Raw genomic sequence first — 26,353 nt, forward strand, 5'->3', positions numbered from 1 at the left:
GGATTTACTCGCGGTACCGTAATCGCACATTAAAGTTAACGTGAAGGTAAAGGCTCCTTCCAAACTTTTAGTTTGCATTTAGGGACTTATCTGTGGTTGTGTGGAAAAGAATTTTGTTAGGGTTGAAGTATTGGTTTTGGGGGAAAATGAATTTAACTCGTTATTGTACGATTTTGAGGAAATGAGATTTGATGTGTTTGAGGAGTATGTTGTGATGATTGTGTTTTTCGTATTTGACGTGTTCATAATCAATGCTTATGAAATTTGATATGTGTAAGGTTGGATTTTGTGGATAAATGAATTGATGTGTGTTTGGTGTGAATTGTGGATTGAATTTGTGAATATGTTTGAGTATGTTATGTGTGGAATTTGAAAACCATTAGAGTTAAACGAGTATTAAGAATGGGGAATCTCTTAATGTCTATGTTTACTTAATGTTGTCGTGAAAACCATTAGAGTTAAACGAGTATTAAAAATGGGGAATCTTTTAATATCTCTGTTTACTTAATGTTTCAAGTGAAAATCGTTTAAGTTAAATGAGTATTAAGAATGGGGAATCTCTTAATACCTTTATTTACTTAATGTTTGTTATGAAAATCATTAGAGTTAAACGAGTATTAAAAATGGGGAATCTTTTAATATCTCAGTTTACTTAATGTTTGTAGTGGAAATCGTTAGAGTTAAATGAGTATTAAGAACGGGGAATCTCCTAATATCTACATTTACTTAATGATTGTCGTTCGAATTGTAAGAGTTAAATGGGTATTAAAAACGGGGAATCTTTTAATATCTGCCTTTACTTAATGGTGTTTGTCCGTGAGAGACTACACCCTGGTAAATTGTGTTTGTCCGTGAGAGACTGCACAAGTGTTTGTCCGTGAGAGACTTCACCCTGGTAAATTGTGTTTGTTCGTGAGAGACTGCACAGGTGTTTGTCCGTGAGAGACTACACCCTGGTAAATTATGTTTGTCCGTGAGAGACTGTACAGGTGTTTGTCCGTGAGAGACTACACCCTGGTAAATTGTGTTTTTCCATGAGAGACTGCACTCGTGTTCGTTCTTGAGAAACTGTACGTTTAGGATTTACGCCTCTCGCGGAGGGTTTTGTTTGGAATTGTGTGATGTTGTAGTGATTGTGTTATAAGTGCTAAGTGTTATGTTTTGTTTGGAGTTGTGTGATAGCATGTTTGATTGCAAAACTATTTCGAAGCTCATGATGTTATAGTGATTGTGTTATAAGTGCTAAGTGTTATGTTTTGGGAATTCTGTGATAGCATGTTTGATTGCAAAACTATTTCGAAGCTCATGATGTTGTAGTTATTGTGTCATAGGTGCTAAGTGTTATGTGTTGGAATTGTGTGTGAATGTGATTGAGTTCGTTTATGTATTTTTAGAAAAATATGCAGGGAAATCGATTTCCCAATCGATTTGATTGGTTACATGAACTCAGCTATTTTGACAAAATCGATGTGCCAATCTATTTTGTAATATGTTTCTTAAAACCATTTACGAAATCGATTGCCCAATCGATTGTTATGTTTCTTGTTTTCTTGAATCTTGAAAAGATAGTGAACTAATCGATTTCCCAATCGATTTGGCCATTACAGTAGCTCAGGTATTTGGGCAAAATCGATTTGCCAATCGATTGAATTGGTTACAGGGGCTCAGCTATTCATTCAATCGACTGCCCAATCGATTGATTTAAGCCCAGAGTGCATATTTCACTAAAAACCTTCATCCAAATCGATTTCATAGTGGAAATTCTCATTCTGAGTTAGATAATCGATTGCTCAATTGGTTAATCAATGGATTGGCCAGTTATCTATTACTTGATTGATTAAAAACTTTATTTGGATTTCATGGTTATTTGGCAAGTGTTACATGAACTTTTAGCATATGGAAAACCCTTTTAAGGTGCATTCTAAGTTGAAAGGTTATTTTGTGCATTTAAAAACTTAAATGTTTTGTGTTAATTGTTATTTTCGGTTGGTGACCTTTTACAACTATTTTGGAAATCTGGGCTTTGCCCTCATATGAGAACCAGGACCATCCTACTTGTCTGTACCCTGTGGATGGGAATGTAGATGGGAATGCCTGACTGGAGCTATGTTAGAAGGATCTTACGGGGCGCGTGGAGATCACTCAGGGTGTTTAGTTTGTTTTGGAGAATGATCAGATTAGGTTGACATAGAGGGAACAAATGTCTTTCTTTTGAATTGTATTTATTTTAGATTTGAAGACTGTACCTATACTAATATTGTCAGCATGACATGTTATTTTCGATGTGTTATATGTACCACTTTTTGATGTGTAAATATTTTGGATTCATATTTCGAAAAACTTTTTCGCTGCTTGTAAATTATAATGACTTAATTATTTATCCAATGGTATTACCTTATTTATTTCTCTGTTTTATTTTAATTTCTTTTGAAAAAAACTACACCCTCGCTTTGAAATTCGGGGTGTTACAATTTAGGTCTTTTTCGTCCTTCCTAGGTTTATTCTTGTCAAATTAGGGTTTTAAACCAATCTTGTGCATCCAATAAGTTCATTTGTGTCATTGGATTAACATCTAGATAATTTTCGTCCTCCTTAGTCTTATTCTACTCCAATTAGGGTTTTTAACCAATCTTGTGCATCCGATAAGTTCATTTGCGTCATTTGATTAACATTTAGGTTAATGTCGTCCTCCATAAGCTTATCCCTGTCAAATTAGGATTTTTAACCAATTTTGTGCCTCCAATAAGTTTATATGTGTCATTGGACTAACATTTAGGTAATTTTTGTCATCCCTAGGCTAATTATAGTCTAATTAGGGTTTTTACCAATCTTGTGCATCCAATAGGAATGTTTGTATCATTGGATTAACATTTAGGTTAGTTTCGTCCTCCTTAGGCTTATTCTAGTCCAATTAGGTTTTTTAACCAATCTTGTGCATCTAATAAGTTCATTTGTGTCATTGGATTAACATTTAGGTCATTTTCGTCCTCCCTAAGCTTATTCTTGTCAGCTTAGGATTTTTAACTAATCTTGTGCATCTAATAAGTTCGTTTGTGTCATTGGATTTACATTTAGGTCATTTTCGTCCTACCAAGGCCTATTCTAGTCCAATTAGGGTTTTCAACCAATCTTGTGCATCCAATAAGTTCATTTGTGTCATTGGATTAACATTTACGTCATTTTTGTTCTTCCTAGTCTTATTCTAGTGCAATTAGGATTTTTAACCAATCTTGTGCATCCGATAAGTTCATTTGTGTCATTGGATTAACATTTAGGTCATTTTCGTCCTCCCTAGGCTTATTCTTGTCCAATTAGGGTTTTCAACCAATCTTGTGCATCCAATAAGTTCGTTTGTGTCATTGGATTTACATTTAGGTCATTTTCGTCCTCCCTAGGCTTATTCTTGTCCAATTAGGGTTTTCAACCAATCTTGTGCATCCAATAAGTTCGTTTGTGTCATTGGATTTACATTTAGGTCATTTTCGTCCTCCCTAGGCTTATTCTTGTCCAATTAGGGTTTTTAACCAATCTTGTGCATCCGATAAGTTCATTTGTGTCATTGGATTAACATTTAGGTCATTTTCGTCCCCCTAGGTCATTTTCGCCCTCCGTTTGCCTATTGTAGTCCAATTAGGGTTTTTAACCAAACTTATGCGTCCAAGAAGTTCATTTGTATCATTGAATCAACATTTAGGTCATTTTCGCCCTTCCTAAGCTTATTCTAGTCAAATTAGGGTGTTTAACCAATCTTGTGCATCCAATAAGTTCATTTGTGTCATTGGATTAACATTTATGTCATTTTTGTCCTCCCTAGTCTTATTCAAGTGCAATTAGGATTTTTAACTAATCTTGTGTATCCAATAAGTTCATTTGTGTCTTTGGATTATCATTTAGGTTATTTTCGTCCTCCCTAGGCTTATTCTTGTCAAATTAGGAATTTTAACTAATCTTGTGCATCCAATAAGTTCGTTTGTGTCATTGGATTTACATTTAGGTCATTTTCGTCCTACCAAGGCATATTCTTGAGCAATTAGGGTTTTTAACCTATCTTCTGAATCCAATAGGTGTGTTTGTATCATTTGATTAACATTTAGTTTAGTTATGTCCTCCCTAGTCTTATTCAAGTCCAAATAGTGATTTTAACCAATATTGTGTATCCAATAAGTTCATTTGTGTCATTGAATTAACACTTAGGTCATTTTCGTCCTCCCTAGACTTATTCTTGTCAAATTAGTATTTTTAACTAATCTTGTGCATCCAATAAGTTCGTTTTTGTCATTGGATTACCATTTAGGTCATTTTCGTCTTCCCTATGCTTATTCTTGTGCATCCAATAACTAATCTTGTGCATCCAAAAAGTTCGTTTGTATCATTGGATTGACATTTAAGTCATCTCCGTCCTTCCTAGGATTATTCTTTTCAAATTAAGGTTTATAACCAATCTTGTGCATCCAATAAGTTCATTTGTGTCATTGGATTAACATTTAGGTCATTTTTGTCCTTCCTAGGCTTATTCTAGTCAAATTAGGGTTTTTAACCAATCTTGAGCATCCAATAAGTTCATTTGTGTCATTGGATTAACATTTACGTCATTTTCGTCCTCCCTAGTCATCTTCTAGTCCAATTAGTGTTTTTAACCAATCTTGGGTATCCAATAATTCATTTGTGTCATTTGATTAAATTTTGGTCAATTTCGTCCTCCATAAGCTTATTCTTGTCAAACTAGGATTTTTAACCAATCTTGTGCATCCAATAAGTTCATTTGTGTCATTGGATTAACATTTAGGTCATTTTTGTCCTTCCTAGGCTTATTCTAGTCAAATTAGGGTTTTTAACCAATCTTGAGCATCCAATAAGTTCATTTGTGTCATTGGATTAACATTTAGGTCATTTTTGTCCTTCCTAGGCTTATTCTAGTCAAATTAGGGTTTTTAACCAATCTTGAGCATCCAATAAGTTCATTTGTGTCATTGGATTAACATTTAGGTCATTTTCGTCATCGTTAGGCTTATTATAGTCTAATTAGGGTTTTTAACCAATCTTGTGCATCCAATAAGTGGGTTTGTATAATTGGATTTACATTTAGGTTAGTTTTGTCCTCCTTAGGCTTATTCGAGTCCAGTTAGGGTTTTTAACCATTCTTGTGCATCCAATAATTTCATTTGTGTCATTGGATTAACATTTAGCTCATTTTTGTCCTTCCTAGGCTTATTTGAGTCCAATTAGGGTTTTATCTAATCATGTGCATCAAAATAAGTTCGTTTGTGTCATTAGATTTACATTTAGGTCATTTTTGTCCAACTAAGGCCTATTCTTGTTGAATTAGGGTTTTTAACCAAACTTGTGCATCCAATAGGTGTTTTTGTATCATTTGATTAACATTTAGGTTAGTTTCGTCCTCCTTACGCATATTCAAGTCCAATTAGGGTTTTTAACAAATCTTGTGCATCCAACAAGTTCATTTGTGTCATTGGATTACCATTTAGTTCATTTTTGTCCTCCCTAGGCATATTCTTGTCAAATTCGGATTTTTAACTAATCTTGTACATCGAATAAGTTCATTTGTGTCATTGGATTAACATTTAGGTCATTTTCGTTCTCCCTATGATTATTCTAGTCCAATTAGGGTTTTTAACCAATCTTGTGCATCCAATAGGTTCATTTGTATAATTGGATTAACATTTACGTCATTTTCGTCCTCCCTAGTCATATTCTAGTCCGATTAGGGTTTTTAACCGATCTTGTGCATCGGATAACTTTATTTGTGTCATAGGATTAACATTTAGGTTATGTTCGTCCTCTATACGCTTATTCCTGTCAATTTAGGATTTTTAACCAATCTTGTGCATCTAATAAGTTCATTTGGGTCATTGGATTAACATTTAGGGCATTTTCGTCCTCCCTAGGCGTATTCTAATCCATTTAGGGTTTTTAAACATTCTTGTGCATCCAATAACTTTATTTGTAACATTGGATTAACATTTAGGTTAGTTTTGCCCTCCCTAGGCTTATTCAAGTCCAACTTGGGTTTTTAGACAATCTTGTGCATCCTAAAAGTTCATTTGTGTCATTGGATTAACATTTACGTCATTTTCGTCATTCCTAAGCTTATTATAGTCTAGTTAGGGATTTTAACCAATCTTGTGCATCCAATAGGTGTGTTTGTATCATTGGATTAACATTTAGGTTAGTTTCGACTACCTTAGCCTTATTCTAGTCCAATTAGGGTTTTTAACCATACTTGTGCATCCAATAAGTTCATTTGTGTAATTGGATTAACATTTAGGTCATTTTCGTCCTAGTAAGTCGTGTTCTTGTCCAATTAGGGTTTTTGACCAATCTTACGGATCCAATAGGTGTGTTTGTATCATTTCATTAACATTTAGGTTAGTTTCGTCCTCTTTAGGCATATTCAACTCCAATTAGGATTTTTAACAAATCTTGTGCATCCAATAAGTTCGATTGTGTCATTGGATTAACATTTAGGTCATTTTCGTCCTCCCTAGGCTTATTCTTGTCAAATTGGGGTTTTTAGCTAATCTTGCGCATTCAATAAGTTCGTTTGTGTTATTGGATTTACATTTAGGTCATTTCCGTCCTACCAAGGCCTATTCTAGTCCAGTTAGGATTTTTAACCATTCTTGTGCGTCCAAGAAGTTAATTTGTGTCATTGGATCAACTTTTAGGTCATTTTCGCCTTCCCTAAGTTTATTCTAGTCAAATTAGGGTTTTTAACCAATATTGTGCATCCATTATGTTCATTTGTGTCATTGGATTAACATTTAGGTCATTTTTGTCCTCCCTAGTTTTATTCTAGGGCAATTAGAATGTTTAACCAATCTTGTGCCTCTGATAAGTTCATTTGTGTCATTGGATTAACACTTAGGTCATTTTCTTCCTCCATAGGCATATTTATGTCAAATTAAGGTTTTTAACCTATCTTGTGCATCCAATAAGTTCGTTTGTGTCATTGGATTAACGTTTAGGTCATTTTCGTCCCCCCTATGCATATTCAAGTCTACTTAGGGTATTTAACCAATCTTGTACATCTAATAGGTGTATTTGTATCATTGGATTAGCATTCAGGCTATTTTCGTCCTCCTTAGGCTTATTCTAGTCCAATTAGGGTTTTTAACCAATCTTGTGCATCCAATAAGTTCATTTGTGTCATTAAATTAACATTTCGGTCATTTTTGTCCTTCCTAGTCTTATTCTAGTCCAATTAGGGTTTTTACCAATCTTGTGCCTCCAATAAGTTTATTTGTGTCATTGGATTAACATTTAGTTCATTTTTGCCCTCCCTAGGCTTACTCTAGTCCAATTAGGGTTTTTAAACAATATTGTGCAACCAAAAAGTTCATTTGTGTCATTGGAGTAACATTTAGGTCATTTTCATCCTCCCTAGGCTTATTCTAGTCCAATTAGGGTTTTTAACCAATCTTGTGCGTCCTATATGTTCATTTTTGTCATTGGACTAACATTTAGGTCATTTTCGTTCTCCGTTTGCTTATTCTAGTCCAATTAGGGTTTTTAACCAATCTTGTGCGTCCAATAACTTCATTTGTATCAATGGACTAACATTTAGGTCATTTTCATCCTCTCTAGGCTTATTCTACTCAAATTAGGGTTTTTAACCAATGTTGTGCACCCAATAAGTTCATTTTTGTCATTGGATTAACATCTAGATCATTTTCATCCTCCCTAGGCTTATTCTAGTCCAATTAGGGTTTTTAACCAATCTTGTGCCTCCAATAAGTTCATTTGTGTCACTGGATTAACATTTACGTCATTTTCGTCCTCCCTAGTCATATTCTAGTCCAATTAGGGTTTTTAACCAATCTTGTCCATCCAATAACTTGATTTCTGTCATAGGATTAACATTTAGGTCATTTTCGTCCTCCATTGGCTTATTCTTGTCAAATTAGGGTTTTTAACCAATCTTGTGCATCTAATAAGTTCATTTGTGTCATTGGATTAACATTTAGGTTATTTTCGTCCTCCTTAGGTGTATTCTAGTCCAATTAGGGTTTTTAACCATTCTTGTGCATCCAATAATTTAACTTGTAACATTGGATTCTAGGGTTTTTCTTGTCCAATTAGGGTTTTTAACCAATCTTGTGCATCTAATAAGTTCATTTGTGTCATTGGATTAACATTTAGGTTATTTTCGTCCTCCTTAGGTGTATTCTAGTCCAATTAGGGTTTTTAACCATTCTTGTGCATCCAATAATTTAACTTGTAACATTGGATTAACATTTAGGTTAGTTTTGCCGTCCCTTGGCTTATTCAAGTCCAACTAGGGTTTTTAGACGATCTTGTGCATCCTATAAGTTCATTTGTGTCATTGGATTAACATTTAGGTCATTTTCGTGCTCCCTAGGCTTGTTCTTGTCCAATTAGGGTTTTTAACCAATCTTGTGCATCTAATAAGTTCATTTGTGTCATTGGATTAACATTTAGGTCATTTTCGTGCTCCCTAGGCTTGTTCTTGTCCAATTAGGGTTTTAACCAATCTTGCGTACCAATAGGTGAATTTGTATCGTTGGATTAACATTTAGGTCATTTTCGTCCTCCTTAGGTTTATTTGTTGGTGTAATGACCTCTATCCTTAGGAAGTTGTATACAATTTTATTAACTAGATTATCTAATTCCTTCCTAAATGATGAACTAAATATCAAAACCAACTTGTTTAATATTAACTCCAATTTAACAGTAATAGATTCAAAAATTTATTCAAAACTGAGATTCAAGAACACATGCATTATCAAGATAAAGAGTATAGAGATAGAGAAGTGTGCACCATTGATTTTTATACTTGTTCGACTATCAATTCGATAGTCTACATCCAGTCCTGGAATCACTTACCGATTCCAGCCTTTATTAGAAATGATTTGATTATGTTTACAGACTTTCCAGCACTTCACTACCTATACATCTAACTCAACATCAATCTACAACAACAACCAATCTATCCTTAAGAACTAATCGCCAAGCTCTAGCAAGATCAGATTGAGATCTCTTTTAGATGATCACACACACTCTAAAAGATGACCACCAGTTTCACAATACTGGATTTCCACACACTTTCTTTTACAAAGATGATTCTTTCAAAAAGACTAAAACACTTGATTCAATCACAATGAATTCTCACACTTAGTATTTGCCAATAATGTTTGTGAGTTAGAATAGTTTTTCTCAAAGTGTATTTTTCGAAAAGTCAATGAGATTCTTTCAGTTCTTTCTATGTATTTCTATATGTCATAAAAATTGTGATTGATTCAGTTTATATAGTTTCAGAAAAACTTCAGACAAATCGATTTCCCAATCGATTTTATTAATGTGTATTATCAGCTCAATCGATTTCCTAATCGATTTCGCGTTTCTTGTTTTTCTTGAAATTCTTGAAATAGATGAACTAATCGATTTACTAATCGATGTTTTTAATGCATGTATCATAAATTGATACTCAGTTCATATCAGAGTCGATTGAGTAATCGATTATAATTGTTTTGTTCAAAATGTGAGATCAAACAATCGATTACTCAGTCGATTCATTTTCACTAACATAATCGATTTGGAAATGGGCTAATTTCTCCCTGTAACTCAGACACTCAATCAAATCGATTTGCCAATCGACTGATTTCTCCCTCTAACTTAGATATTTAATTGCAATCGATGTGCCAATCGATTTATGCAGTATGTGTATGATGAAGTATGAACTGATTCATTTATGCAATCGATTATCCAATCGATTTCTTTTAATCATAGAACACAGGTCTGATAAAACTATTTTAAGAAATCGATTTGCTAATTGATTAATTCAGTGAAAGCTTTGTTCTGTGAATCAGAAAATCGATTAACCAATTGATTATTAGAAAGCTTGTAACTTAAGAAAAGTATATCAATCGATTGTCCAATCGATGTCCTTTAATCATAGAACACAGGTCTGATAAAAACCTTTAAGTAATCGATTTGCTAATCGATTAACTTAGTAAAAACTTGGTTCTATGACTCAGAAAATCGATTAACCAATTGATTTACCAATTGATTGATTAACATACTTATTTTATGATTTCAGTTTTAATTGGCAAATATTAGATGTGTGAAATCATAATGATGAATCTAACTAATAAACACTATGAACAATAGACACATTTACACATAATCTTCAAGCCTTGTATGATATGATCAATCTTTGCTTGATTGCTTGAGATCCAAGATTTGTCCAAGTGTAGTGTTTGATTCTTTCCTGAAATGTATCTTAACTTAAACTATTAGATTAATCAGATAATCCATATACATTGTATGTTTGGAAGTTATATCAAAATCATAGTCAAGGAGGCATATATCTTACAATCTCCCCTTTTTTGATTAAATGATAAACATACAATTTAACTTTGAGTTTACATTTCAACATTAACACTTAACTTTATAATAACTCTTATTTAACACTCCCCCTGAATTTTAGAATTCATAATTCATTTCAATTTCAAATTTCAGATTCAATTTTGATATATGTGATAAGATAAGCATAAGCACAAGTTAAAGCACAAGTTAAATTCAAAAAGATAATACAAGAGAGAATAAGAGATATACAAACAAATAACAAAACAACAAATCTCCCCTTTTTTGATTAAATGATAAACATACAATTTAACTTTGAGTTTACATTTCAACATTAACACTTAACTTTATAATAACTCTTATTTAACACTCCCCCTGAATTTTAGAATTCATAATTTATTTCAATTTCAAATTTCAGATTCAATTATACAATTTAACTTTGAGTTTACATTTCAACATTAACACTTAACTTTATAATAACTCTTATTTAACACCCCCCCTGAATTTTAGAATTCATAATTTATTTCAATTTCAGATTCAATTATCAGTATACATGATAAGATAAGCATAAGCACAAGTTAAATTCATTCAAATTCTCCCCCTTTTATCTTTAAATTCAAAAAGATAATACAAGAGAGAATAATGATTCAAAAAGCTATTATAAGAGATATACAAAAAAGAAATAACAAAACAACAAAGAAAACAAAAGCCTAAACACTAATCTAGGGCTGTTCCTTATTCTGTTGCAGATTAGTAGTGGGGGAATGAGCTTCAACTTCTTGATTGGCCACTTGTGTGCCAATGTCAGCGATGTCTTCAAATGACATCTTGAGACCCAAATGGTCTTGGATGGCATCTACATCTTGAACAATTGAGTTGAGGGTTGTTTGGAGTCGCACAAGGGAGGCTTCCACCTTAGCATTGTGTTTATCCTGAGACTCCATAAATTCCAGCAACTTAGCTAAAACCTCATATTGGTTTTCAGCTTGCTCAGGTTGTTCAGCATTTGGTTGAGCCCTTGTCCAAATACCATTGATCTTTTTCAACTGCATTTGGTTGACAGTTGACTCCCCAAAAATCAGAGTTGTTTTTACTAATTCTTCATTGACAATTGATATTTTAAAGTGTCTTAGAATCTTTGTGATCAGCTGAGGGTAAGGGAGCATTTGCATTCCTTGTGTTGTTTCCAACATATTAGCCAGCACAATCCAAGCCCAACTCATCTTGAGTTCCTTGTAAAGGCCCCAAAGCAGAGTAATGTCAAGCCTTTGAACTACAACATGATTCCCTGATCTAGGTACCAACATTCTGGTTAGCACATACATCAGCATTCTGTGCTGGATCTTCATTTGACCAATAGGGATAGATATGCTTTCCACAAACCCTTCAACCATCAAGTCTTGAATGGTTGTGTGTCTATCTACTGATGTTTCCCAATCATCATCAGTAGAATCAGGATTGGTTCTGCCATCAGCAGCTTCTCCATAGAAGGGCAGTCCTGATAGCCTGGAGAACTCCCTAAAAGTCATGGAAATTTTCTTCCCTTTAACTTCAGACTCAAATCCAAAGTCTGTGAGGGTGAAGTTTGAATAGAAGGCTCTAATGAGTCTTGGATAGATTTCCAGAGAGCAGGATAGAAAATCTATCAATCCATGAAATCTAAGATGGTTTTGGAATGTGAATCCATTTGCATCAAAGTAGGCAAAATCCAGAGTTCGTGCCTCATGGATTTTCCTCTTTAGGAATGCAGGAGGAAGAACAATATCCTCAATAGGTTTGCCTTTGGGAGGCTGAGGCTTCTTTGGCTGAGGGGAAGAGGTGGTTTTCTTCTTCTTTTGGGTTGGCCCCTTAATGGCATCACCCATCAGCTTTTCAGTTTGAGGAACCTTCCTCTTTTCTGTTTTTCCTTGATCAGTTGCAATGTCCTTCCCTTTATCCTTTGCTAATACCTTATGAGTGGGTATAGAAACTCTTTTTGTAGGAGGGGAAGTAGGTTGAGGAGAAGGAGTTCTTCCACTAGAGGTTGAGGAAGAATCTAGGGAAATGGATTTTGAAAAAGATGATTGAGGTTTCTCACTTGTTTGTTTAACTCTTGCCATTGTAGAGATTTGAAAAGATTGAGAGGTTTGAGAAGATTGAGAAGTATCAAGTCACAGAGAAATAGAGGTTGGGGAGAGGTTGATAGTGAAAATGTGATTTGATAGTGAAAATGGGTTGAGAAATCGATTTAGGGATTTAAATGGGACTGTTCAGAGTCGATTTCTAAATCGATTTTATTTCACATTGCGCGCAAAACATCGATTGTCAAATCGATTTTGTTACCGTTATTGGAGTGAAATGAAAGGTTTTTGTTAAAACTGCCTCCAACGTCTAGTATTTTTGCAACAGTCATATTTCAAATCGATTCCCAAATCGATTTTCTTAAGTAAATGTTCAATGGATAAGTCGATGTCCAAATCGATTTATATATCAGTTCAGGAAAACTTCTCATAACAGCGTCGATTTCCAAATCGATTTCTTTGAAGATATTTGTAACACCCCGTTTTTCAAAGCGAGGGTGTATTTTTTTTTTTTAAAGGAAATTAACATAAAACAGAGAGATAAATAAGGAAATACCTTTGGATAAATAATTGAGTCATTATAATTTACAAGCAGCAGAAAAGTTTCTCAAAATATATGAATCCAAAGTATTTACACAACAACAGATGATACATGGAATCCATCCAACAAGGATGTCATACTGACAATATTAGTAAAGGTACAGTTTTCCAGTTCAAAATAATGTAATCCAAAGAAAACATATGTTCCCTCTATGTCATCCTAATCTGATCATTCCCAAAAAAACTATAGCTAAACACCCTGAGTGATCTCCACGCGCCCCGTGAGATCCTCCTAACATAGCTCCAGTCAAGTAATCCCATCTACATTCCCATCCGTAGGGTACGCACCGGTAGGATCGTCCTGGCTCTCATCTGAGGGCAAAGCCCAGATTTCCACAATAGTTGTAAAGGGTCACCAACCGAAATTAACAATTAACACATAACATTTAAGTTTCTAAATGCACAAAATAACCTTTCAACTTAGCATGCACCTTAAAAGGATTTTCCATGTGCTAAAAGTTCATATAATGCTTGCCAATTAAAAATGAAATCAAAATGAAGTTCTCAAATCATCAAGTAATACATCACTGACCAAAGCATTGATAAATCAATTGAGCAATCGAGTATCTAACTCAAAACAAGGACATCTACTGAGCCAATAAGTTCATTTGTGTCATTGGATTACCATTTAGGTCATTTTCGTCCTCCCTAGGCTTATTCTTGTCAAATTAGGACTTTTAACTAATCTTGTACATCGAATAAGTTCGTTTGTATCATTGGATTAACATTTAGGTCATCTTCGTCTTCCCTAGTCTTGTTTTAGTCCAATTAGGGTTTTTAACCAATCTTGTGCATCCAATAAGTTCATTTGTGTCATTGGATTAACATTTACGTCATTTTCGTCCTCCCTAGACTTATTCTAGTTTAATTAAGGTTTTTAACCAATCTTGTGCATTAAATAAGTTCGTTTGTGTCATTGTATTAGCATTTAGGTCATTTTCGTCCTCCCTAGGCTTATTCTTGTTAAATTAGGATTTTTAACTAATCTTGTACATCCAATAAGTTCGTTTGTGTCATCGGATTTACATTTAGGTCATTTTCGTCCTACCAAGGCCTATTCTAGTCCAATTAGGGTTTTAAACCATTCTTGTGCATCCAATAAGTTTATTTGTGTCATTGGATTAACATTTAGGTCAATTTTTCCCTCCCTAGGCCTATTCTAGTCCAATTAGAGTTTTTAACAAATCTTGTGCATCCAATATGTTTATTTGTGTCATTGGATTAACATTTAGGTCATTTTCGTCATCCCTAGTCTTATTCTAGTGCAATTAGGGTTTTCAACATATCTTGTGCATCCGATAAGTTCATTTGTGTGATTGGATTAACATTTAGGACATTTTCGTCCTCCATTGGCAGATTCTTGTCATATTAGGGTTTTAAACCAATCTTGTGCATCCAATAAGTTCATTTGTGTCCTTGGATTAACGTTTAGGTCATTTTCGTCGTCCCTACGCTTAATCTAGTCTAATTAGGGTTTTTAAATAATCTTGTGCATTTAATAGGTGTGTTTGTATCATTGCATAAACATTTAGGTTATATTCGTCCTCCTTAGGCTTATTCTTGTCCAATTAGGGTTTTTAACCAATCTTATGCATCCAATAAGTTCATTTTTGTCATTGGATTACCATTAAGGTCATTTTCGTCCTCCCTTTCCTTATTCATGTCAAATTAGGATTTTGAACTAATCTTGTGCATCCAATAAGTTCGTTTGATTCATTGGATTAACATTAATTCATCTTTGTCCTCCCTAGTCTTATTCTTTTCAAATTACGGTTTATAACCAATCTTGTGCATTCAAAAAGTTCATGAATGTCATTGGATTAAAACTTAGGTCATTTTTGTTCTCCCTAGGCTTATTCTAGTCCAATTAGGGGTTTTTAACCAATCTTGTCCATCCGATAAGTTCATTTGTGACATAGAATTAACATTTAGGTCGTTTTCGTCCTCCATAGGCTTATTCTAGTTCAATTAGGGTTTTTAACCTTTCTTGTGCATCAAATAATTTTATTTGTGTCATTGGATTAACATTTAGGTCATTTTATCGTCCCTAGGCTTATTCAAGTCCAATTAGGGTTTTTAAACCATCTTGTGCATCCCATAAGTTCATTTGTGTCATTGGATTAACATTCAGGTCACTTTCGTCATCCTTAGGCTTATTCTAGTTTAATTGGGGTTTTTAACCAAACTTGTGTCCAAGAAGTTCATTTGTGTCATTGGATCAACATTTAGGTCATTTTAGGCCTCCCTAGTATTTTTCTAGTCAAATTAGGGTTTTTAACCTATCTTGTACATCCAATATGTTCATTTGTGTCATTGAATTAACATTTAGGTCATTTTCGTCCTCCCTAGTCTTATTACAGTACAATTAGGGTTTTTAACCAATCTTGTGCATCCGATAAGTTCATTTGTGTCATTGTATTAACATTTAGGTCATTTTCGTCATCCATAGGCATATTCCTGTCAAATTAGGGTTTTTAACCAATCTTGTGAATCCAATAAGTTCATTTGTTTTATTTTTGTCCTCCTTAGGCTTATTTTAGTTTAATTAGGGTTTTGAACCAATCTTGTGCATCTAGTAGGTGTGTTTGTATCATTGGATTAACATTTAGGCTAGTTTAATCCTCCATAGGCTTATTGTTGCCAAATTAAGGTTTTTAACCAAACTTCTGTCTCCAATAAGTTCATTTGTGTCATTGAATTAACATTTAGGTTATTTCGTCCTCCCTAGGATTATTCTTTTCAAATTACGGTTTATAACCAATCTTGTGCATCAAATAAGTTTATTTGTGTCATTGGATTAACATTTAGGTCATTTTCGTCCTCCCTAGTCTTATTCTAATCTAATTAGGGTTTTTAACCAATCTTGTACATCCGTTAAGTTCAATTGTGTCGTTTGATTAACATTTATGTCACTTTCGTCCTCCATAAGCTTATTCCTGTCAAACTAGGGTTTTTAACCAATCTTGTGCATCCAATAAGTTCATTTGTGCCATTGGATTAATATTTAGGAAATTTTTTCATCCCTAGGCTTATTATAGTATAATTAGGGTTTTTAACCAATCTTGTGCACCCAATAGGTGTGTTTGTATCATTGGATTAACATTTAGGTTAGTTTCGTCTTCCTTAGGCTTATTCAAGTCCAATTAGGGTTTTTAACAAATCTTGTGCATCCAATAAGTTCTATTGTGTCATTCGATTAACATTTAGGTCATTTTCGTCCACCCTATGCCTATTCTATTCCAATTAGGGTTATTAACCAAACTTGTGCTTCCAAAAAGTTCATTTGTGTCATTGGATCAACATTTAGGTCACTTTCGCCCTCCCTAGGCTTATTCTAGTCAAATTAGGGTTTTCAACCAATCTTGTGCTTCCAATATGTTCATCTGTGTCATTGGATTAACATTTAGGTCATTTTCGTCCTCCCTAGTCTTATTCTAGTGCAATTAGGGTTTTTAACCAATCTTGTGCTTCTGATAACTTCATTTGTGTCATTGGATTAACATTTAGGTCATTTTCGTCCTCCATAGGCAGATTCCTACCAAATTAGGTTTTTTAACCAATCTTGTGCGTCCAATAAGTTCATTTGTGTCATTGGATTAACATTAGGTCATCTTCATCCTCCCTTGGATTATTCTTTTCAAAATAAGGTTTATAACCAATCTTGTGCATCCAATAAGTTCATTTGTGTCGTTGGATTAACATTTAGGTCATTTTCGTCCTCCCTAGGCTTATTCTTGTCCAATTAGGGTTTGTAACAAATCTTGTGCATCCAATAAGTTCATTTGTGTCGTTGGATTAACATTTAGGTCATTTTCGTCCTCCCTAGGCTTATTCTTGTCCAATTAGGGTTTGTAACAAATCTTGTGCATCCAATAAGTTCGTTTGTGTCATTGGATTTACATTTTGGTTATTTTCGTCCTAACAAGGCCTATTCTAGTCCAATTAAGGTTTTTAACCATTCTTGTGCATCCAATAAGTTTATTTGTGTAATTGGATTAACATTTAGGTCATTTTTGCCCTCCCTAGGCTTATTCAAGTCTAATTAGGGTTTTTAAACAATATTGTGCATCCAATAAGTTTATTTGTGTAATTGGATTAACATTTAGGTCATTTTTGCCCTCCCTAGGCTTATTCAAGTCTAATTAGGGTTTTTAAACAATATTGTGCATCCAATAAGTTCATTTTTGCCATGGGACTAACATTTAGGTCATTTTCATCCTCCGTATGACTACTCTAGTCCAATTAGGGTTTTTAACCAAACTTTTGAGTCCATGAAGTTCATTTGTGTCATTTGATCAATATTTAGGTCATTTTCGCCCTCCCTAGGTTTATTCTAGTCAAATTAAAGTTTTTAACCAATCTTGTGCATCCAATAAATTCATTTGTGTCATTGGATTAACATTTAGGTCATTTTTGTCCTCCCTAGTCTTATTCTCGTGCAATTAGGATTTTTAACCAAACTTGTGCATCCAATAAGTTCGTTTGTTTCATTGGATTAACATTTAGGTCTTTTTTTGCCCTCCCTAGGCTTATTTCAGTCCAATTAGGGTTTTTAAACAATATTGTGCATCCAATAAGTTCATTTATGTCATTGGATTCACATTTAGGTTATTTTTGTCCTCTCTAGGCTTATTTTAGTCCAATTAGGGTTTTTAACCAATCTTGTGCATCCAATAAGTTCATTTATGTCATTGGATTGACATTTAGGTCATTTTCCTCCTCCCTAGGCTTATTTTAGTCCAATTAGGATTTTTAACCAATCTTGAGCATCTAATAAGTTCATTTGTGCCATTGGACTAACATTTATGTCATTCTCGTCCTCGGTATTCGTATTCCCGTCCAATTAGGGTTGTTAACCAAACTTTTGCGTCCAAGATGTTCATTTGTGTCATTGGATCAACATTTAGGTCATTTTCGCCCTCCCTAGGCGTATTCTATTGAAATTAGGGTTTCTAACCAATCTTGTGCATCCAATAAGTTCATTTGTGTCATTGGATTAACATTTAGGCCATTTTTGTCCTCCTTAGTCTTATTATAGTGCAATTAGGATTTTTAACCAATCTTGTGCATCCAGTAAGTTCATTTGTGTAATTGGATTCACATTTAGGCCCTTTTCGTCCTCCATAGGAATATTTCTGTCAAATTAGGGTTTTTATTCAATTTTGTGTATCTGATAAGTTCGTTTGTATCATTGGATTAACGTTTAGGTCAATTTCATCCTGCATAGGCTTTTTCTAGTCTAATTAGGCTTTTTAACCAATCTTGTGCATCTAATAGGTGTGTTTGTATCATTGGATTAACATTTAGGCTAGCTTCGTCCTCCTTAGGCTTATTTTAGTCCAATTAGGGTTTTTAACCAATCTTGTGCATCCAATAAGTTCATTTATGTCATTGGATTAACATTTAGGTCATTTTCGTCCTCCCTAGGCTTATTCTTGTCAAATTAAGATATTTAACAAATTTTGTACATCCAATAAGTTTGTTTGTTTCATTGGATTTACATTTAGGTCATTTTCGTCCTACCAAGGCCTATTCTTGAGCAATTAGGGTTTTTAACCAATCTTGTGCATCCATTAGGTGTGTTTGTACCATTGGGTTAACATTTAGGTTAGTTTCGCCCTCCTTAGGCTTATTCTAGTCCAATTAGGGTTTTTAACCATTCTTGTGCATCCAATAAGTTCATTTGTGTCATTGGATTAACATTTAGGTCATTTTCATCATGCATAGGCTTATTATAGTCTAATTAGGGTTTTTAACCAATCTTGTGCATCCAATATGTGTGTTTGTATCATTGGTTTAACATTTAGGTTAGTTTCGTCCTCCTTAGGCTTATTCTAGTCCAATTAGGTTTTTTAACCATTCTTGTGCATCCAATAAGTTCATTTGTGTCATTGGATTGACATTTAGGACATTTTTGTCCTCCCTAGGCTTATTCTTGTCAAATTTTAATTTTTATCTAATCTTGTGCATCCAATAAGTTCATTTGTGTCATTGGATTGACATTTAGGACATTTTTGTCCTCCCTAGGCTTATTCTTGTCAAATTTTAATTTTTATCTAATCTTGTGCATCCAATAAGTTCATTTGTGTCATTGGATTGACATTTAGGACATTTTTGTCCTCCCTAGGCTTATTCTTGTCAAATTTTAATTTTTATCTAATCTTGTGCATCCAATAAGTTCGTTTGTGTCATTGGATTTACATTTAGGTCATTTTCGTCTTACCAAGACCTATTCTTGAGCAATTAGGGTTTTTAACCAATCTTGTGCATCCAATAGGTGTGTTTGTATCATTTGATTAACATTTAGGTTAGTTTCGTCCTCCTTTGACTTATTCAAGTCCAATTAAGGTTTTTAACAAATATTGTGCATCCGATAAGTTCATTTGTGTCATTTGATTAACATTTAGGTCATTTTCGTTCTCCATAAGCTTATTTCTGTCAAACTAGGGTTTTTAACCAGTCTTGTGCATCCAATAAGTTCATTTGTATCATTGGAATAACATTTAGGTTATTTTCATCATGCATAGGCTTATTATACTCTAGTTAGGGTTTTTAACCAATCTTGTGCATCGAATAGATGTGTTTTATCATTAGATTAATATTTAGGTTAGTTTCGTCCTCCTTAGGCTTATTCTAGTCCAATTAGGGTTTTTAACCATTCTTCTGCATCCAATAAGTTTCTTTGTGTCATTGGATTAACATTTAGGTCATTTTCGTCCTCCCTAGGCTTATTCTTGTCAAATTAGGATTTTTCACTAATCTTGTACATCCAATAAGTTCATTTGTGTCATTCGATTTACATTTAGGTCATTTTTGTCCTACCAAGGCCTATTCTTGTCCAATTAGGGTTTTAAAACAATCTTGTGAATCCATTAGGTATGTTTGTTTCATTTGATTAACATTTAGGTTAGTTTCGTCCTCCTTAGGCTTATTCATGTCCAATTAGGGTTTTTAACCAATCTTGTGCATCTGATAAGTTCATTTGTATCATTTGATTAACATTTAGGTCATTTTTGTCCTCCATCAGTTTATTCCTGTCAAACTAGCATTTTTAACCAATCTTGTGCAACCAATAAGTTCATTTGTGTCATTGGATTAATATTTAGGTCATTTTCATCATGCCTAGGCTTATTGAAATCTAATTAGTGTTTTTAACCAATCTTGTGCATCCAATAGTTGTGTTTGTATCATTTGATTAACATTTAGGTTAGTTTCGTCCTCCTTAGGCTTATTCTAGTTCAATTAAGGTTTTTAACCATTCTTGTGCATCCAATAAGTTCATTTGTGTCATTGGATTAATATTTGGGTCATTTTCGTCCTCCCTAAGCTTATTCTTGTCAAATTTTGATTTTTATCTAATCTTGTGCATCTAATAATTTTGTCTGTGTCATTCGATTTACATTTATCTCATTTTCATCGTACCAAGGCCTATTCTTATCCATTTAGGGTTTTTAACCAATCTTATGCATCCAATAGGTGTGTTTGTATCATTTGATTAACATTTAGGTTAGTTTCATCCTCCTTAAGCTTATACAAGTCCAATTAGGGTTTTTAACAAATCTTGTGCATCCAATAAGTTCGATTGTGTCATCGAATTAACATTTAGGTTATTTTCGCCCTCCCTAGGCTTATTCTTGTCAAATTAGGATTTTTAACTAATCTTGTGCATCTAATAAGTTCGTTTGTGTCACTGAATTTACATTTAGGTCATTTTCGTCCTACCAAGGCCTATTCTAGTCCAATTAGGGTTTTTAACCATTCTTGTGCATCCAATAAGTTTATTTATTTCATTGGATTAACAATTAAGTCATTTTTGCCCTCCCTAGGATTATTCAAGTCCAATTAGGGTTGTTAAACGATATTGTTTATCGAATAAGTTCATTTATATCATTGGATTGACATTTAGGTCATTTTCATCCTCTGTATTCCTATTCTAGTCCAATTAGGGTTTTTAACAAAACTTGTGCGTCCAAGAAGTTCATTTGGGCCATTGGACCAGCATTTAGGTCATTTTCGCCCTCCCTAGTCTTATTCTAGTCAAATTAGGGTTTTTAACCCACCTTGTGCATCCAATAAGTTCATTTGTGTCATTGGATTAACATTTAGGTCATTTTCGTCTTCCATAGGCTTATTTCTGTAAAATTAGAGTATTTAACCAATCTTGTGCATCCAATAATTTCATTTGTGTCATTGGATTAAAGTTTAGGTCATTTTTGTCCTCCCTAGGCTTATACTAGTCTTATTAGGGTTTTTATCCGATCTTGTGCATCTATTAAGTGTGTTTGTATCATTGGATTAACATTTAGGCTAGCTTCGTCCTCCTTATGCTTATTCTAGTCCAATTAGGGTTTTTAACCAATCTTGTGCATCCAATAAGTTCATTTGTGTCATTGGATTAACATTTAGGTCATTTTTGTCCTGCCTAGGCTTATTCTTGTTAAATTAGGATTTTTAACTAATCTTGTGTATCCAAATAGTTCGTTTGTTTTATTGGATTAACATTTAAGTCATTTTCTCTGTCCCTTGGCTTATTCAAGTCCAATTAGGGTTTTAAACCAATCTTGTGCATCCAATAGGTGTGATTGTATTATTGGATTAACGTTTAGGTTAGTTTCGTCCTGCTTAGGCTTATTCTAGTCCAATTAGGGTTTTTAACGAATCTTGTGCGTCCAACAAGTTCATTTGTGTCATTGGAATAACATTTAGGTCATTTTCGTCCATCCTAGGCATATTCTATTCCAATTAGGGTTTTAAACCATTCTAGTTCATCAAACAAGTTTATGTGTGTCGTTGGAGTAACATTTAAGTCATTTTCGTCCTCCATAGGCTTATTCTAGTCCAATAAAGGTTATTAAACATTCTTGAGCATCCAATACGTTCATTTGTATTTCTGGATTAACATTGAGAACATTTTGGTCCTCCATAGGCTTACCCTTGTCCAATTAGGGTTTTGAACTAATCTTGTGCATCCAACAGGTGTGTTTGTCCAATTAGGTCATTTTGGTCCTCCCTAGGATTATTCTTTTCAAATTAGGTTTTATAACCAATCTTATGCATCCAATAAGTTCATTTGTGTCATTGGAATAACATTTAGTTCATTTTCGTCCTCCCTAGGCTTATTCTAGTCCAATTAGTGTTTTTAACCAATCTTGTGCATCCAGTTAGTTCATTTATCTCACTGGATTAACATTTAAGTCATTTTCGTGCTCCCTGGGGTTATTCTAGTCCAATTATGGTTTTAACCAATCTTGTGCATCCAATAGGTGTGCTTGTACCATTGGATTAACATTTAGGACATTTTCGTCCTCCTTAGGCTTATTCAAATCCAATTAGGGTTTTTAACCAATCTTGTGCATCCAATAAGTTCATTTGTGTCATTGGATTTTCATTTAGGCGATTTTAGTGCTACCTAGGCTTATTCTTGTTAAATTAGGATTTTTAACTAATCTTGTGCATCCAATAAGTTCGTTTGTATCATCGGATATACATTTAGGTCATTTTCGTCCTACCAAGGCCTATTCTAGTCCAATTAGGGTTTTAAACCATTCTTAAGCATCCAATAAGTTTATTTGTGTCATTGGATTAACATTTAGGTCATTTTTGCCCTCCATAGGCTTATTCAATTCCAATTAGGGTTTTTAAACAATATTGTGCATCCAACAAGTTCATTTGTGTCATTGGATTGACATTTAGGTCATTTTCTTCCTCCCAAGGCTTATTCTTGTCAATTAGGGTTTTTAACCAATCTTGTGCATTCAATAAGTTCATTTGTGTCATTGGATTAACATTTAGGTCATTTTCGTCCCCCCTACACTTAATCTAGTCTAATTAGGGTTTTTAAATAATCTTGTGCATCTAATAGGTTTGTTTGTATCATTGCATAAACATTTAGGTTAGATTCGTCATCCTTAGGCTTATTCTTGTCCAATTAGGGTTTTTAACCAATCTTATACATCCAATAAGTTCATTTCTGTCATTGGATTACCATTAAGGTCATTTTCGTCCTCCCTAGCCTTATTCATGTTAAATTAGGATTTTTAACTAATCTTGTGCATCCAATAAGTTCGTTTGATTCATTGGATTAACATTAATTCATCTTTGTCCTCCCTAGTCTTATACTTTTTAAATTACGGTTTATAACCAATCTTGTGCATTCAGTAAGTTCATTAATCTCATTGGATTAAAACTTAGGTCATTTTTGTTCTCCCTAGGCTTATTCTAGTCCAATTAGGGGTTTTTAACAAATCTTGTCCATCCGATAAGTTCATTTGTGACATAGGATTAACATTTAGGTCGTTTTCGTCCTCCATAGGCTTATTCTAGTTCAATTAGGGTTTTTAACCATTCTTGTGCATCAAATAATTTTATTTGTATCATTGGATTAACATTTAGGTCATTTTATCGTCCCTAGGTTTATTCAAGTCCAATTAGGGTTTTTAAACCATCTTGTGCATCCCATAAGTTCATTTGTGTCATTGGATTAACATTTACGTCACTTTCGTCCTCCTTAGGCTTATTCTAGTTTAATTAGGGTTTTTAACCAAACTTGTGCCCAAGAAGTTCATTTGTGTCATTGGATCAACATTTAGGTCATTTTCGGCCTCCCTAGGATTTTTCTAGTCAAATTAGGGTTTTTAACCTATCTTGTACATCCATTATGTTCATTTGTGTCATTGAATTAACATTTAGGTCATTTTCGTCCTCCCTAGTCTTATTACAGTGCAATTAGGGTTATTAACCAATCTTGTGCATCCGTTAAGTTCAATTGTGTCATTTGATTAACATTTATGTCACTTTCGTCCTCCATAAGCTTATTCCTATCAAACTAGGGTTTTTAACCAATCTTGCGCATCCAATAAGTTCATTTGTGCCATTGGATTAATATTTAGGAAATTTTGCATCCCTAGGTTTATTATAGTATAATTAGGGTTTTTAACCAATGTTGTGCACCCAATAGGTGTGTTTGTATCATTGGATTAACATTTAGGTTAGTTTCGTCTTCCTTAGGCTTATTCCAGTCCAATTAGGGTTTTTAACAAATCTTGTGCATCCAATAAGTTCTATTGTGTCATTCGATTAACATTTAGGTCATTTTCGTCCACCCTATGCCTATTCTATTCCAATTTGGGTTTTTAACCAAACTTGTGCTTCCAAAAAGTTTATTTGTGTCATTGGATCGACATTTAGGTCATTTTCGCCCTCCCTAGGCTTGTTCTAGTCAAATTAGGGTTTTCAACCAATCTTGTGCTTCCAATATGTTCATCTGTGTCATTGGATTAACATTTAGGTCATTTTCGTCCTCCCTGGTCTTATTCTAGTGCAATTAGGGTTTTTAACCAATCTTGTGCTTCCGATAACTTCATTTGTGTCATTAGATTAATATTTAGGTCATTTTCGTCCTTCATAGGCAGATTCCTACCAAATTGGCGTTTTTAACCAATCTTGTGCGTCCAATAAGTTCATTTGTGTCATCGGATTAACAATAGGTCATCTTCGTCCTCCCTTGGATTATTCTTTTCAAAATAAGGTTTATAACCAATCTTGTGCATCCAATAAGCTCATTTGTGTTGTTGGATTAACATTTAGGTCATTTTCGTCCTCCCTAGTCTTATTCTAGTCCAATTAGGATTTTTAACCATTCTTGTGCATCCAATAAGTTTATTTGTGTCATTGGATTAACATTTAGGTCATTTTCGTCCTCCCTAGTCTTATTCTAGTCCAATTAGGATTTTTAACCATTCTTGTGCATCCGATAAGTTCGTTTGTGTCATTGGATTTACATTTTGGTCATTTTCGTCCTAACAAGGCCTATTCCAGTCCAATTAGGGTTTTTAACCATTCTTGTGCATCCAATAAGTTTATTTGTGTCATTGGATTAACGTTTAGGTCATTTTTGCCCTCCCTAGGCTTATTCAAGTCTAATTAGGGTTTTTAAACAATATTGTGCATCCAATAAGTTCATTTGTGTCATTGGATTGACCTTTAGGTCATTTTCATCCTCCCTAGGCTTAATGTAGTCTAATTAGGGTTTTTAACCAATCTTGTGCATCTAATAAGTTCATTGTTGCCATGGGACTAACATTTAGGTCATTTTCATCCTCCGTATGACTATTCTAGTCCAATTAGGGTTTTTAACCAAACTTTTGAGTCCATGAAGTTCATTTGTGTCATTGGATCAATATTTAGGTCATTTTCGCCCTCCCTAGGCTTATTCTAGTCAAATTAAAGTTTTTAACCAATCTTGTGCATTCAATAAGTTCATTTTTGTCATTGGATTAACATTTAGGTCATTTTTGTCCTCCCTAGTCTTATTCATTTGTGTACATTTTTGTCCTCCCTAGTCTAATTAGGTTTTTTAACCAATCTTTTGCATCCAATAGGTGTGTTTCTATCATTGGATTAACATTTAGGTTAGTTTCGTCCTCCTTAGGCTTATTTTAGTCCAATGAGGGTTTTTAACCAATCTTGGGCATCCAATAAGTTCATTTGTGTCATTGGATTAACATTTAGGTCATTTTCGTCCTCCCTAGGCTTTTTCTTGTCAAATTATCATTTTTATCTAATCTTGTGCATCCAATAAGTTCGTTTGTGTCATTCGATATTGTTGGTTGGTACGACCTCAAAATAATCGGAATGTATCAGTTCTTTAAGAAATTAAATCAATTTCATACACACAGCGGAATTTAAATTGTGGCATACAAGATTAGCAAGTTCAAGTAGATTGATAGGAGATTAACCAAGATGCATGCAAGTCAAATTATCAGATTAAACAATATTACTTATCACAGAATATGTTTACCATGCATCTAATATTAATCACATATACATATATTGCAAGATAGAAAATTAAAGGAGTTAAGGGTTAGAGAAGATTGCACCAAGGATTTATACTGGTTCAGTTGTCAACTTGACAACCTACATCCAGTCCTGAAAATCCAAACGGATTTCAGATTTTCTTCTCCAATAGAAAGAATCAATTACAGATTGTCCAGTTTCATCCCCGAAACCTATCTATCTTAATGATCTCTTTCCTATTGATCACCCTCTGATCCTTGTAAATACTCAGCAATCTAACACAGAATCAAAGTACGACTCTTTCTTGTTGAGCACTCTCACCCAAGAAAGTAGCCACCAGTTTCAAGCTGGCTTTTCTCGCTTTCGTTTCGTTTCAAAGTATTATTACAAACAGAATAAAGGAAGAACAAAAAGAAGTCTTCAATCTTGGTTAATGTCACTTCTCACGATTCTGGATATTCAAGGATTGTTCATGAGAACCTTGTCTTTCAAGATCACTTTTCCAGCTCTCTAATTGATTGTTGATAATCTTTTTGGCTGTGATCTGAAAAAGC

The sequence above is a fragment of the Cicer arietinum genome, chromosome 8, assembly GCF_000331145.2.
Source record: "Cicer arietinum cultivar CDC Frontier isolate Library 1 chromosome 8, Cicar.CDCFrontier_v2.0, whole genome shotgun sequence".
In the NCBI taxonomy this organism is placed as follows: domain Eukaryota; kingdom Viridiplantae; phylum Streptophyta; class Magnoliopsida; order Fabales; family Fabaceae; genus Cicer; species Cicer arietinum.